Here is a 13973-nt window from a genome sequence, read left to right on the forward strand (position 1 = left end):
ATTAAACTGCATTTGGTCTTCAACTTTGGTTACGGCCTACTAACGGTGTCTGCCCCTCCCTGGTGTTGTCCTCAACTGAACAAAGCTGAGCTTCCACATTCTGGCTTTCGGCCTATACTATCAGATATTAAACTGCATTTGGCCTACTAGTGTGGTTAGGCCCTTGAAACAGTGTCTGCTGCTCTTGGGTTTGCTACTCCACTGAACAAAGCAATGCCGCCTGTTTAGTCCTGTTACCAATTTTGATCTGCATTTAGCCTACTTTATTCTTTGGCCCTATATCTGTTTCCTCCTCATCCTGCCCAGCCACTGCTAGATGAGTCTGCTGGTACATTGACCTAGACCACTACATTCCCCTTGTACTCTACACAGCCAGAATCTGACCCTGCTGAAAGTAAGGTTCCCCTTCCCGCATATTATACCACCTTACACAGGGACAAAGAGGAAGGTGCAGATGAAAGTGCAGGTTCCTTCATCAGGTGGGGGGGGGGCATACTCGTTGGCGACGTCACTGGCACAGGGCCACTCAGAGTACGCAAAAGTGTCGCTGCTGGTGGGAGGCGCCCCCGCCATGCAAACACACCGCCGTACTTTGAGGGGCCCTGTGCCAGTGCCAATGCGAACGAGTGGGCCCCCCCTGCTTGCTCAGGATCACAGCACTTGCAACGTTGAAATACTTACCTCTCCCTGCTCCACCGCCATGACGTAGTCCACGTTTCCTGGGCCCACTAAAACCTTGAACCAGCCCTACCCCCCACAACTTTTGCCAAATGACCCCCAATTTCCAGTGCCCAACTATTATTATAAAGTTAATTAAGATTGACAAGCTTCAGAAAACAAGAATGGATGTTTTTGGCAGTAAAATGGGCACTGTAGGTGTTTTCCTGGCCTCCACTCACTGCCGGCTATGCTTCCCCATTGACTTGCATTGGGTTTCGTGTTTCGGTCGATCCCCGACTTTTAGCGATAATCGGCCGACTTCACTCGACTCTGGACTAAATCGGGTTTCACAAAACCAGACTCGATCTTAAAAAAATGAAAGTCGCTCAACCCTAGTCACCAGTATATAGCTGCTCCAGACTCTCCCGTCACCAGTATATAGCTGCTCCAGACTCCCCCGTCACCAGTATATAGCTGCTCCAGACTCTCCCCCGTCACCAGTATATAGCTGCTCCAGACTCCCCCCTGTCACCAAATTCTTCCCCCCCATTTTCAGCTCTATGAGCAGTGTAGTTTATCAATACAGTTTGGCACTTTTGGCTGTCTTAGTAATGTGATCCCTCCTTACTTAGCATTGGTGATGCAGCAGATAAATAGAAGCAATGTAGTAACTTTGGTTACTATACCTTTAAGAAGCTTTGTGGATAGCTGTAATCCGAGAAGGGGGAGCAATGAAGCAGCACGGAGCCAGGAAGGATGATAAGGTGAAAGCACAGCGTGTACAGAGCCAGGGACGCTCTGGCAGGTAGCGTCCCTGGAAACCAGGGAAATCCAAGATGGACGGCGGCTACTGGAATGAGTGTGGCCTCACAAGGTACGGAGGCCTGGAAATACCAAAAATTCAACCCATTTCATGGGTTGTCTGACGGAGGGAGGGAAGGGGAGGTTAAAAAAAAAAAAAAAAAAAAGTTCTCTGTCTTGGTGCCGCCCCCTGCAGCCTGCCGCCCCTAGGCACGTGCCCTCCAGTGCCTAGTGGCAAATACGGCCCTGAGCCTAATTCCAATACATTTTTTTCCTTCAGACCTCAGTTCTTCTGCCAATATTGTATATTATTCACTAAACATATTGCGTTTTATATTAACTATTGGAAACTATAAACTTTAGTGGAGACCTCCAGGGAAATATTGATTCTTCTTTTTGAAGATGAGGAGACCACTCCTGGCGATTCTGCTGCTTCACATCAACATAGTAGCTGCTTCTGTTTGGAGCTGCTCTGTCAACTAGGTGAGACTGCTGATGTCATGCTGATTGACACCCAGCTCCCCCTAGTTAGACAGCGGGGATCAGACTGTCTATCAGCATGACATCAGCAGTCACGCCACGGCCCATCAACTGAGCAGAAGAAAAGCAGCTGCTCTGTCTATGTAATGCCAATGGAAACAGCAGAATCGATTACAGGAGTGGTATGTGACCTCCCAGGGCCAGTAGAGATTGGCACCGGGCACAACAGACAGGTAGTTAGCAACTATATGGCTGTTAGTCCTTGGCCCATAAGAGAAAAATATAATAAACCTAAATAACAGTGGCATAGAGTGCAATGGACACTGTTGCAACATTTGGACCAGGGCCTCCCAGCATGTTGGTCAGATGTATGGGCCCTCATAGCATTCTAAATCCTATAAGGAAATATGTGTTTCCTCCCCCCCCCCCTTTTAGCATTATCCAGTAATGTCCCCTATCCTGGGTTCATTCTGGTATTTATGTCCCTCATCCTGGCCCCATCCTGACATATATGCTCCCAATCCAGGGAAATATGTTCCCCATCCTGGATCTATCCAGGTATATAGGTATATACTGCATGTTCCCTATCATCCTGGTATATATGTCCCCAATCCTCATATATGTTACCAATCCTGGTATATGTCCCTCATCTTGGCCCCATTGTGGCGTAGATGTTGCTTATCCTGGACCTCATCTTGTTATATATGTGCCCCATCTCTATCCTGCCCCAAGATCCTGCACCGTGTATCTCCATCCTTCCCCATGATCCTGCTCCAGGTGTCTCCATCCTGCCCCATCTATCTCCATACCTCCCTATCTGTCTCCATCCTGCCCATGATACTGCACCACGTGTCTTCATCCTGCACCATATCTCCATCCTGCCCCATGATACTGCACTATGTGTCTCCATCTTGCTCCATGTTCCTGCTCCATCTGTCTCTATTCCTCCCTATCTGTCTCCATCCCTCCCTATCTATCTTCATCCAGCCCCATGATCCTGCTCCATGTGTCTCCATCCTGCCTCATCTGTATCCATCCTGCCCCATGTCTCCATCCTGCACCATGTCTCTCCATCCTGCCCCATCAGTCTCCATCCTGCCCCATGTCTCCATCCTGCCCCATGTCTCTCCATCCTGCCTCATCTGTCTCCATCCTGCACCATGTGTCTCCATCGTGCCCCATCTGTTTCCATCCTGCACCATGTGTTTCCATCCTCCACCATCTCACATGGTGTAGGATCATGATGCAGGAAGGAGACAGATGGGGCAGGCAGAAGACAAATGTTCCATGTGGCTCCATCTTGCTGCACAAACATCTTGAGGCTGCCGCTTTCAATAAAAATAATAATAAAAAAAACACTTTCTCCTTACCTGGCCGCGTTCCAGTGGCGATGTCCAAGCCAGGCATTTCAAGAAGGGACTCGCCAGCGAATGACAATGATGTCATACGCCGGTAACGTGTGTGCTGACGTCAGCTGCCAGCCTATTGGCTGGCGGCTTTTAACTATTGCCGTGCGGGCCCACAATAGAGTTTAACTGAACCTGCGTCTCGGACGCAGGTTGAGTTACTGCACCCGCAGAATCCTGCAGCTGGGGCCCGGTGAGCAGAAGAGAGGGGGCCCGATGTGAGCCCCCTCTGTTCACCGGGCTCCATACGCCATTCAGAGCAGTAGTGCCCTGATGGCGGCCCTGAGGATACGTTCACACAACCATATTTTCAGTCTTAGGCTACTTTCACACTAGCGTTAACTGCAATACGTCGCAAATGCGTCGTTTTTGCGAAACGCCGCATCCAGCAAAAGTTTTTGCTGGATACGTTGTTTCGTCATAGAGTAACATTAGCGACGCATTTGCGACGCATTTGCGACGCATTTCCAAACGGTGAATGCGTTTGGCGGCGTTTGGGCGTATGGTAGCGGTCCGTCGGGAGAAAAAAACGTTACATGTAACGTTTTTTGCTCCCGACGGTCCGCTTTTTCCGACCGCGCATGCGCAGTCGGAACTCCGCCCCCACCTCCCCGCACTTCCCCGCACATCACAATGGGGCAGCGGATGCGTGGGAAATATGCATCCGCTGCCCCCGTTGTGCGGCGGAGACCACACTAGCGTCGGGAACGTCGGCCCGACGCGCAGCGACGGGTTGTTCCCGACGCTAGTGTGAAAGTAGCCTTAGAATAGTATTCTGTGTATGAAAAAAGCAGACAGCATTCAAACCAATATTATTCAACGGGGCAGAGCAGATGAGCAATTTTTTTCACTGACCGAATCTGCGTGTGAAAAAATGGCGACAAACACGAGTTTAGTCTGTAAATCGAAGGAGACTCTACTGTTCTAATCTATGGGTGTGAAAAAATACTGACACCATGCGGAGCCACAGTGTAGCATTCAGTTTTTATGGATACATTGTAATTCTGTAAAAAAGAAAGTGTAAAGGGTCTTGTAAATAATTAATAGCGGCTTCTGTAAAAACAAATTTGAATGTTTTTTTAGATGCTCGTGTGAACCTACCCTCAGTTTGATCTTTGTTTAATTAATTAAAAGGCTAGTAATATTACTATAAAAATAAATAAATTAACATATTTGGTATTAATGCATTCATAAAACTCACCTATCAAAATCTGAAATTAATTAACCTGATTGGTGAACAAAAAAAATAAAAAATAAAAAAACGACAGAAATACGGGTTTTTTTCTTTCTTCCCCAAAATAGTATCATTGCAAACATCAGTTTGGTGACAAAAAAACATTAATTTCTACTGAATTTCTGAATTTTTGTTCACCACTTTAAAAAAAATAGGAAGTTTGCTATCACCATAATAATACTGACCTAGAGCACAGTGACCTACTGACCTAGGTTCCCAGGTTATTTTTACAAGGGCTGTCCCACACGTCCAGATAATTCCGGTACCGGAATAAATCGGTACCGGAGTTATCCGTGTCCGTGTGCCTGGGAACTCACGGAGGCCATACCTGCGGCACACGTGTGCCGCCCGTATGGCGAGTGGGTACCACACGGAGCGTGTGGTACCCACTCTGCATGGTGCTGAAGCTGCGATTCATATCATCCCTGCAGCAACGTTTGCTGCAGGGAAAATATGAAGAATAGTGTTTAAAATAAAGATCCATGTGTCCGCCGCCCCCCCACCCCCTGTGCGCCCCCCCGCTGGTCAGAAAATACTCACCCGGATCCCCCGTCGGCAGTCGCTCCTTCCTGGTCTGGCCGCAGCTTACTGTATGCGGTCACGTGGGGCCGCTCATTTACACTCATGAATAGGCGGCTCCGCCCCTATTGGAGGTGGAGCCACATATTCATGAGTGTAATCGGCCGCATACAGTAGAGAAGCCGCGGCCAGACCAGGAAGGAGCGACTGCCGACGGGGGATCCGGGTGAGTATTTTCTGACCAGCGGGGGGGGCGCACAGGGGGTGGGGGGGCGGCGGACACATGGATCTTTATTTTAAACACTATCATTCATATTTTCTCTGTAGCAAACGCTGCTACAGGGAAGATATGAATACCGGCTTCAGCACCATGTGGGGGGGACAGCGCTTACTGTAGCGCTGTCTCCGGCACGCCACACGGACCCCAGACGGAGAATGTCCGTGTGAGGTGCGTGTTTTACACGGACCCATTGACTCTATTGGGTCCGTGTAATCCGTGCGCTCCCACGAACACTGACATGTCTCCGTGTTTGGCACACGGAGACACGGTCCGCACACGGTCCGCACAAAATCAATGACATCTGAACAGATGCATTGATTTTTATGGGTCTACGTGTGTCAGTGTCTCCGGTACGGGAGGAAACTGTCACCTCACGTACCGGAGCCACTGACGTGTGAAACCGGCCCAACACGATGAACGCTGTAAAGACAAAACCCAAAAAACGAGTTCAGAATATCATGTTTTTCACCATTTTATCGCATTGAATTATTTCCTTTGTTTTTCGGTAGATGATATGATAAAATGAACGGCGTCAATCAATAATCCATAGCTCAAATGGTTTTGTTGATGGAAAAATAAAGTTACAGCTTTTGTTAAAAGAGGAGGAAAAAAAATAAAGGCTATGTGCACACGTTGCGGATTCATGTGCGGATTATTCCGCGCAGAACTTGAAAAATCCGCAGGTAACACACCCTGCATTTTACCTGGGGATTACCTGCGGATTTACCATGGATTTACGGCAGTTTTTGTGCGGTTTTCACATGCGTTTTTACACCTTCGGATTCCAATTATAGAGCAGGTGTTCATCGCTGCGGAATCCGCACAAAGAATTGACATGCTACGGAAAATAAACCGCAGCGTTTCCATGTGGTTTTGGTTTTCCATAGGTTTACATGGTACTGTACAACACATGGAAAACTGCTGCGAATCCGCAGCCAAATCCAAAATGTGTGCACAAACCCAAAAAGTGTAAAGGTTTTTGTTTTTTTTTATAACCACAAAGGGATTGGGTGATTGGGCAACAGTGATTTTGATTAGCAGGTTTTTTTATTTATTTATTTTTGTTTTGGGTTTTATTTATTTTTTTATGCATGTTTTTATTTCCAATTTATTTCACATAGTGTGTGGATGACCAGGTCATAAGACCTTCGGGGGCATTATTAGGAGAATTTAATATTCCATATATATACTGTGTGTTATAGATATATATAAAATTAATCTTTTTACTTGAGCAATTCCGTTAATGAACCATGCCCACCACCATATTCACAAACAGAGCGGCCAACCCTATCTAGCCAACATTCCCTTACATCATACAGGTGACCTCACAGCTACTAGGTAATGAGAGAGCGTTCTACCTGTCATAATGGCCTCAGGGTGTAGGACATTCTACTGGCAGCCCACAAGTTATTAGCAACCCGCCTGGTACCATCAAGACATCATGGCTTCTCACAAGAAAAGCAGGAGATCCTATCCCAGAAGGAAAAGGACTCGCAGACCCCATAAAATGGGTAAATGTTATTGAGCCTACACTAAACAGTATAACCTCCATTATAATGCTATACATGTAATTCTTGGCAATGGGCAACCTTATATTTATACATTGGCTTCTTCTAGGTCATAAACGTAGACATCGTTATTACTCCAGAAGGCGGATGTAGCAGAACCAGGAATAACCCCTTACTGCTGTCACCGATGACCACTTCTCTCCTGATCGAGTCCACTGGGGAAGTTGAAAACAAGAAATTCAGAACTTCATAATCTGTCAATAAATCAGCATAAGGGCATGAAATAAACGACCATGAGCAGATTGCAGTCTCTTCTCTTAGTTTTATAGAACTAAAATTATTTAGATAAAATAAGGTAAAACAGGACTAACAGTGGATATTAAAAGAAACATTTTAGAATTTCTTCCACTTTTAAAGTCACCTGTAATTTGTACAAATCCACTGCAAAACAAACTGAAATCTTTTTGGATGGAAAAATTAAAAAATAAAATTAACCCCTTTCTGACCTCGGACGGGATAGTACATCCGAGGTCAGAACCCCCGTCTTTGATGCGGGCTCCGGCAGTGAGCCCGCATCAAAGCCGGGACATGTCAGCTGTTTTGAACTATTAACTAGTTAAATGCCACTGTCAAACACAGACAGCGGCATTTAACTACCGATTCCGGCCGGGCGGCCGGAAATGAGCGCATCGCTGACCCCGTCATATGATCGGGAGTCAGCGGTGCTTCTGCATTGTAACCATAGAGGTCCTTGAGACCTCTATGGATACTGATCCCGGCTAGCTATGAGCGCCACCCTGTGGTCGGCGCTCATAGCACACCTGCATTTCTGCTGCATAGCAGCGATCTGATGATCGCTGCTATGTAGCAGAGGCGGTCGAGTTGTGCCAGCTTCTAGCCTCCTATGGATGCTATTGAAGCATGGCAAAAGTAAAAAAAAAGTTAAAAAAATGTGAAAAAAATAAAAAATATATAAAAGTTTAAATCATCCCCCTTTCGCCCCATTCAAAATAAATCAATAAAAAAATCAAACCTACACATATTTGGTATCGCCGCGTTCAGAATCACCCGATCTATCAATAGAAAAAAGCATTAACCTGATTGCTAAACAGCAAAGCGAGAAAAAAATTCGAAACGCCAGAATTACGTTTTTTTGGTCGCCGCGACATTGCATTAAAATGCAATAACGGCCAATCAAAAGAACGTATCTGCACCCAAATGGTATCATTATAAACACCAGCTCGGAACGCAAAACATAAGCCCTCAACCGACCCCAGATCATGAAAAATGGAGACGCTACGGGTATCGGAAAATGGAGCATTTTTTTAGCAAAGTTTGGAATTTTTTTTCACCACTTAGATAAAAAATTACCCAGACATGTTAGGTGTCTATGACCTTGTAATGACCTGGAGAATCATAATGGCTGGTCAGTTTTAGCATTTAGTGAACCTAGCAAAAAAGCCAAACAAAAAACAAGTGTGGGATTGCACTTTTTTTGCAATTTCACCGCACTTGGAATTTTTTTCCCGTTTTCTAGTACACGACATGCTAAAACCAATGATGTCGTTCAAAAGTACAACTTGTTTAGCAAAAAATAAGCCCTCACATGGCCATATGGTCAGAAAAATAAAAAAAGTTATGGCTCTTGGAAGGAGGGGAGCGAAAAACGAACACAGAAAAATGGAAAATCCCAAGGTCATGAAGGGGTTAAAATAATGTGGTTGAAGAAATATACATACAAACCCTTAAACTAACACGTCATTGAAGTACACTTTCAATTTATTGTCGTGTTAAGTCTTTTTGGGTAGTTGTCTATCAGCATGGTACATCTAGAATTGGCAATCTTTCTCCACAAGTCTTTGCAGTAGTGCTCCATATCTGTGAGATTGTGAGGGCATCTCCTCAGTACAGCGCCCTCTTCAGGTCATCCCACACATTTTCAATTGGATTCATATCTGGGTTCTGGAAGGGCCATTCCACAACTCTCATCTTGTTCTAGAGAAGCCATTTTTTTAGTTAATTTGGAGGTATGTTTATGGACATTATCATGCTGAAAGGTGAAATTAATATTTCTATTCATCTTTTTTGCACAAGACTTGCAAAATCAACTGATGTTTAGAACTGTTCAGAATTCCGTCTTCTTTGACTAAAGATCCAGTTATAGTTGCTGAGAAACAGTCCTATAGCCGTGGCATACCACTAATAGCAGCAGACCATGTGGTTGCTATGGGGCCTGTGAGTTGGTCCCCCATGGCCTAGCATTGTACATTTAACTTTATCGGCATTCTGGATGTTGATACAGTTGAAAAGTAATTATGGAAGAGAGAGCCATCAGCTCCATCCTCCATCATTCTCCCTGTGCGTTTGAGCTCTGACATTTGAGAGCAGAGGTTCAGAACACGCGCTGCAGAGACCAGAGGAGTGAGGAATGAAGAGATATGAGTACTTTTATTTATTTATTTATTTTAAATAAGGCCATTATACTGTTTGGAGAGCTTTGTGCGGGCCATAAAATTGATTGCAGGGCTATGTTGGGATTGTTATACCATTTACTGGGCTATGTGGAGGCACTATACAGTTTGTAGGGCTATGTGGAGACCATTATACTATATGCAGGGCTATGTGCGGGCCATAATACAGTTTGCAGGGCTATGTGAAGGCACTGTGGAGGCTGTCCCCTTTTGAGGAGCTACCTGGGGATGCTCCAATTCTTGCAGCCGGTCCTGCACTAGACGTTGAATTGTCCGCAGCCGACGACGATGTTCTTGAACCCAGGAGTACACCCCCTTCCGTGGGTAGTCCTCCTCGGGTTCCAGCGCCAGCTCTGCCAGTCCCTTCCCGGGTCGGCCAAAGAACAGAGAGTAGGGGGTGAATCCGGTGGTGCTGTGTTTACGATTGTTATACGCCCACACCAATTCAGGGACGGACTCAGTCCACTTCGCCTTCTGGTCCTCCTCCAGGGTCCTCAGCATTTGAATCAGAGTGCGGTTAAATCTTTCACAAGCCCCATTCCCCTGTGGATGATAAGGGGTGGTCCGGGACTTATCGATTTTGTACAGCTGGTGCAGCTCCTCCATCACTCTTCCGAGGAAGCAGGCCCCTTGATCAGAATGAATGCTCTTGGGACACCCGTACACCTGGATGAAGTGTTTGCAGATTGCGTGAGCCGCAGACTCGGCAGTCTGGTCCCGCGTGGGCGTCACTACGGCAAATTTAGTAAAGTGGTCTATCATCACTAAACAATGCTCATAACCTTGGTGTGCTGGTCCAATTGTCAAGTAATCTATTGCCAGTAGGTCCATGGGGCCAGAAGACCTCACCGTCTCTGTGGGAGCTCGTTGTTCTGGTGGTTTGACCAGCTCACAACTTCTGCATTGCCGACATACTTTATCCACAGTGTTCCTTAAGTGGGGGTGATAAAATAGGGCTGTAACCACTGGATAGTCTTTTCTGGCCCAAAGTGTGCTCCTTTCTCATGTGCTTCCTTAGCCACCTGGTCTATCATGGACGAGGGAATCACTGTCTGCCATACAAGACTGAGTTCTGTTTGCAGGAATACCTTCTGGTACAGGATACCATCCCGCAACTTGAGCCTCTCCCACTGGCGTAGCTGTCATGATCTCCATGGCCAGAGAACTAGCATAAGCCTCTATAGGAACAAGCTCTTGGAAGATGTAACTATACTGACCATGAACTAAACCTACCGCATCATCTAGAAGTAGCCAGGTAGCATGTCCTACTTTTTATCCCTATATGCCCAGCGCCGGCCGGAGAACTAAATAATGCTAGCAGAGGGAAATATAAGACCTGACTCACCTCTAGAGAAATGCCCAAAAAAGGAGACAGAGGCCCCCCACATATATTGGCGGTGATATGAGATGAAACAACAAACGCAGCAGGAAAATAGTTTTAGCAAATTTGAGGTCCGCTTTCTAGATAGCAGAAGACAGAAAGCATACTTTCATGGTCAGTAGAAAACCCTAACAAAACACATCCAGAAATTACTTTAGGACTCTGGCATTAACTCATAATACCAGAGTGGCAATTCCTGATCAACAAGAGCTTTCCAGACACAGTAACGAAACTGCAGCTGTGAACTGGAACCAAAATACAAAAACAAAACATGGACGAATGTCCAACTTATCTAGTAGATGTCTGGGAGCAGGAACAAGCACAGAGAGGCTTCTGATAACATTGTTGACCGGCAAGCATCTAACAGAGAAGCCAGGTTATATAGCGACACCCAGATCTAATCAGAACAGGTGAACAGGGAAGATGATGTCACAAGTTCAATTCCACCAGTAGCCACCGGGGGAGCCCAGAATCCAAATTCACAACAGTACCCCCCCCTCAAGGAGGGGGCACCGAACCCTCACCAGAACCACCAGGGCGATCAGGATGGGCCCTATGAAAGGCACGAACCAGATCAGAGGCATGAACATCAGATGCAGTGACCCAAGAATTATCCTCCTGGCCATATCCCTTCCACTTGACCAGATACTGGAGTCTCCGTCTGGAAACACGGGAGTCTAGGATTTTTTCCACAACGTACTCCAACTCACCCTCAACCAACACCGGAGCAGGAGGCTCAACGGAAGGCACAACCGGTGCCTCATACCTGCGCAATAACGACCGATGAAAAACGTTATGAATAGAAAAGGATGCAGGGAGGTCCAAACGGAAGGAAACAGGGTTAAGAATCTCCAATATTTTATACGGACCGATGAACCGAGGCTTAAACTTAGGAGATGAGACCCTCATAGGGACAAAACGAGAAGACAACCACACCAAATCTCCAACACAAAGCCGAGGACCAACACGACGGTGACGGTTGGCAAAAAGCTGAGTCTTCTCCTGGGACAACTTTAAATTGTCCATCACCTGCCCCCAGATATGATGCAATCTCTCCACCACCGCATCCACTCCAGGACAATCCGAGGATTCCATCTGACCGGAGGAAAATCGAGGATGGAACCCCGAATTACAGAAAAACGGGGAAACCAAGGTGGCAGAGCTGGCCCGATTATTGAGGGCGAACTCCGCCAATGGCAAAAAAGCAACCCAATCATCCTGGTCAGCAGACACAAAACACCTCAGATATGTCTCCAGGGTCTGATTAGTCCGCTCGGTCTGGCCATTAGTCTGAGGGTGAAAAGCAGACGAAAAAGACAAATCTATGCCCATCCTAGCACAAAATGCCCGCCAAAATCTAGACACAAATTGGGTTCCTCTGTCAGAAACGATATTCTCAGGAATACCATGCAAACGAACAACATTTTGAAAAAACAGGGGCACCAACTCGGAAGAAGAAGGCAATTTGGGCAGGGGAACCAAATGAACCATCTTAGAAAAACGGTCACACACCACCCAGATGACAGACATCTTCTGAGAAACAGGCAGATCTGAAATAAAATCCATCGAGATGTGTGTCCAAGGCCTCTTAGGAATAGGCAAGGGCAACAATAATCCACTAGCCCGAGAACAACAAGGCTTGGCCCGAGCACAAACGTCACAAGACTGCACAAAGCCTCGCACATCTCGTGACAGGGAAGGCCACCAGAAGGATCTTGCCACCAAATCCCTGGTACCAAAAATTCCAGGATGACCTGCCAACGCAGAAGAATGCACCTCAGAGATGACTTTACTGGTCCAATCATCAGGAACAAACAGCCTATCAGGCGGACAACGATCCGGTCTATCCGCCTGAAACTCCTGCAAGGCCCGCCGCAGGTCTGGAGAAACGGCTGACAAGATAACTCCCTCCTTAAGAATACCTGTGGGGTCAGAGTTGCCAGGTGAATCAGGCTCAAAACTCCTAGAAAGGGCATCCGCCTTAACATTCTTAGAACCTGGTAGGTACGATACCACAAAATTAAACCGAGAAAAAAATAATGACCAGCGCGCCTGTCTAGGATTCAGGCGCCTGGCGGTCTCAAGATAAATCAAATTTTTGTGGTCAGTCAATACCACCACCTGATGTCTGGCCCCCTCGAGCCAATGGCGCCACTCCTCAAACGCCCACTTCATGGCCAAAAGCTCCCGATTCCCAACATCATAATTCCGCTCAGCGGGCGAAAATTTACGGGAAAAGAAGGCACAAGGCCTCATCACGGCGCAGTCAGAACTTTTCTGCGACAACACTGCCCCAGCTCCGATCTCAGAAGCGTCGACCTCAACCTGAAAAGGAAGAGTCACATCAGGCTGACGCAACACAGGGGCAGAAGAAAAACAGCGCTTAAGCTCCTGAAAGGCCTCCACAGCATCAGGGGACCAATTAGCAACATCAGCACCCTGTCTAGTCAAATCGGTCAATGGCTTAACGACATCCGAAAAACCAGAAATAAATCGACGATAAAAGTTGGCAAAGCCCAAAAATTTCTGAAGACTTTTAAGAGAAGAGGGCTGCGTCCAATCACAAATAGCTTGAACCTTGACAGGATCCATCTCAATGGAAGAGGGAGAAAAAATATATCCCAAAAAGGAAATTCTCTGAACCCCAAAAACGCACTTAGAACCCTTGACACACAGAGAATTAGACCGCAAAACCTGAAAAACCCTCTTAACTTGCCGGACATGAGAGTCCCAGTCATCCGAAAAAATCAGAATATCATCCAGATACACTATCATAAATTTATCCAAAAAATCGCGGAAAATATCATGCATAAAGGACTGGAAGACTGAAGGGGCATTAGAAAGACCAAAAGGCATCACCAAATACTCAAAGTGGCCCTCGGGCGTATTAAATGCGGTTTTCCACTCATCCCCCTGCCTGATCCGCACCAAATTATACGCCCCACGGAGATCAATCTTAGAGAACCACTTGGCCCCCTTTATGCGAGCAAACAAATCAGTCAGCAACGGCAATGGGTATTGATATTTAACCGTGATTTTATTCAAAAGCCGATAATCAATACATGGTCTCAAAGAGCCATCTTTTTTTGACACAAAGAAAAAACCGGCTCCTAAGGGAGATGACGATGGACGAATATGTCCCTTTTCCAAGGACTCCTTTATATATTCTCGCATAGCAGTATGTTCAGGCACAGACAGATTAAATAAACGACCCTTTGGGTATTTACTACCCG

At 46.4% G+C, this 13973-nt stretch overlaps 1 long non-coding RNA gene across 1 annotated transcript; it reads left to right on the forward strand.

The window, feature by feature from the left end:
- Positions 1-6650: 6650 nt before the first annotated feature.
- On the forward strand, positions 6651-7190 carry LOC143768497 (uncharacterized). The gene is made up of 2 exons (XR_013213898.1): positions 6651-6891; positions 6998-7190. It is a non-coding gene; the product is annotated as an uncharacterized LOC143768497 (long non-coding RNA).
- The last annotated feature ends 6783 nt before the right edge of the window (positions 7191-13973 follow it).

This window comes from Ranitomeya variabilis, chromosome 4 (assembly GCF_051348905.1).
Source record: "Ranitomeya variabilis isolate aRanVar5 chromosome 4, aRanVar5.hap1, whole genome shotgun sequence".
In the NCBI taxonomy this organism is placed as follows: Eukaryota; Metazoa; Chordata; class Amphibia; order Anura; family Dendrobatidae; genus Ranitomeya; species Ranitomeya variabilis.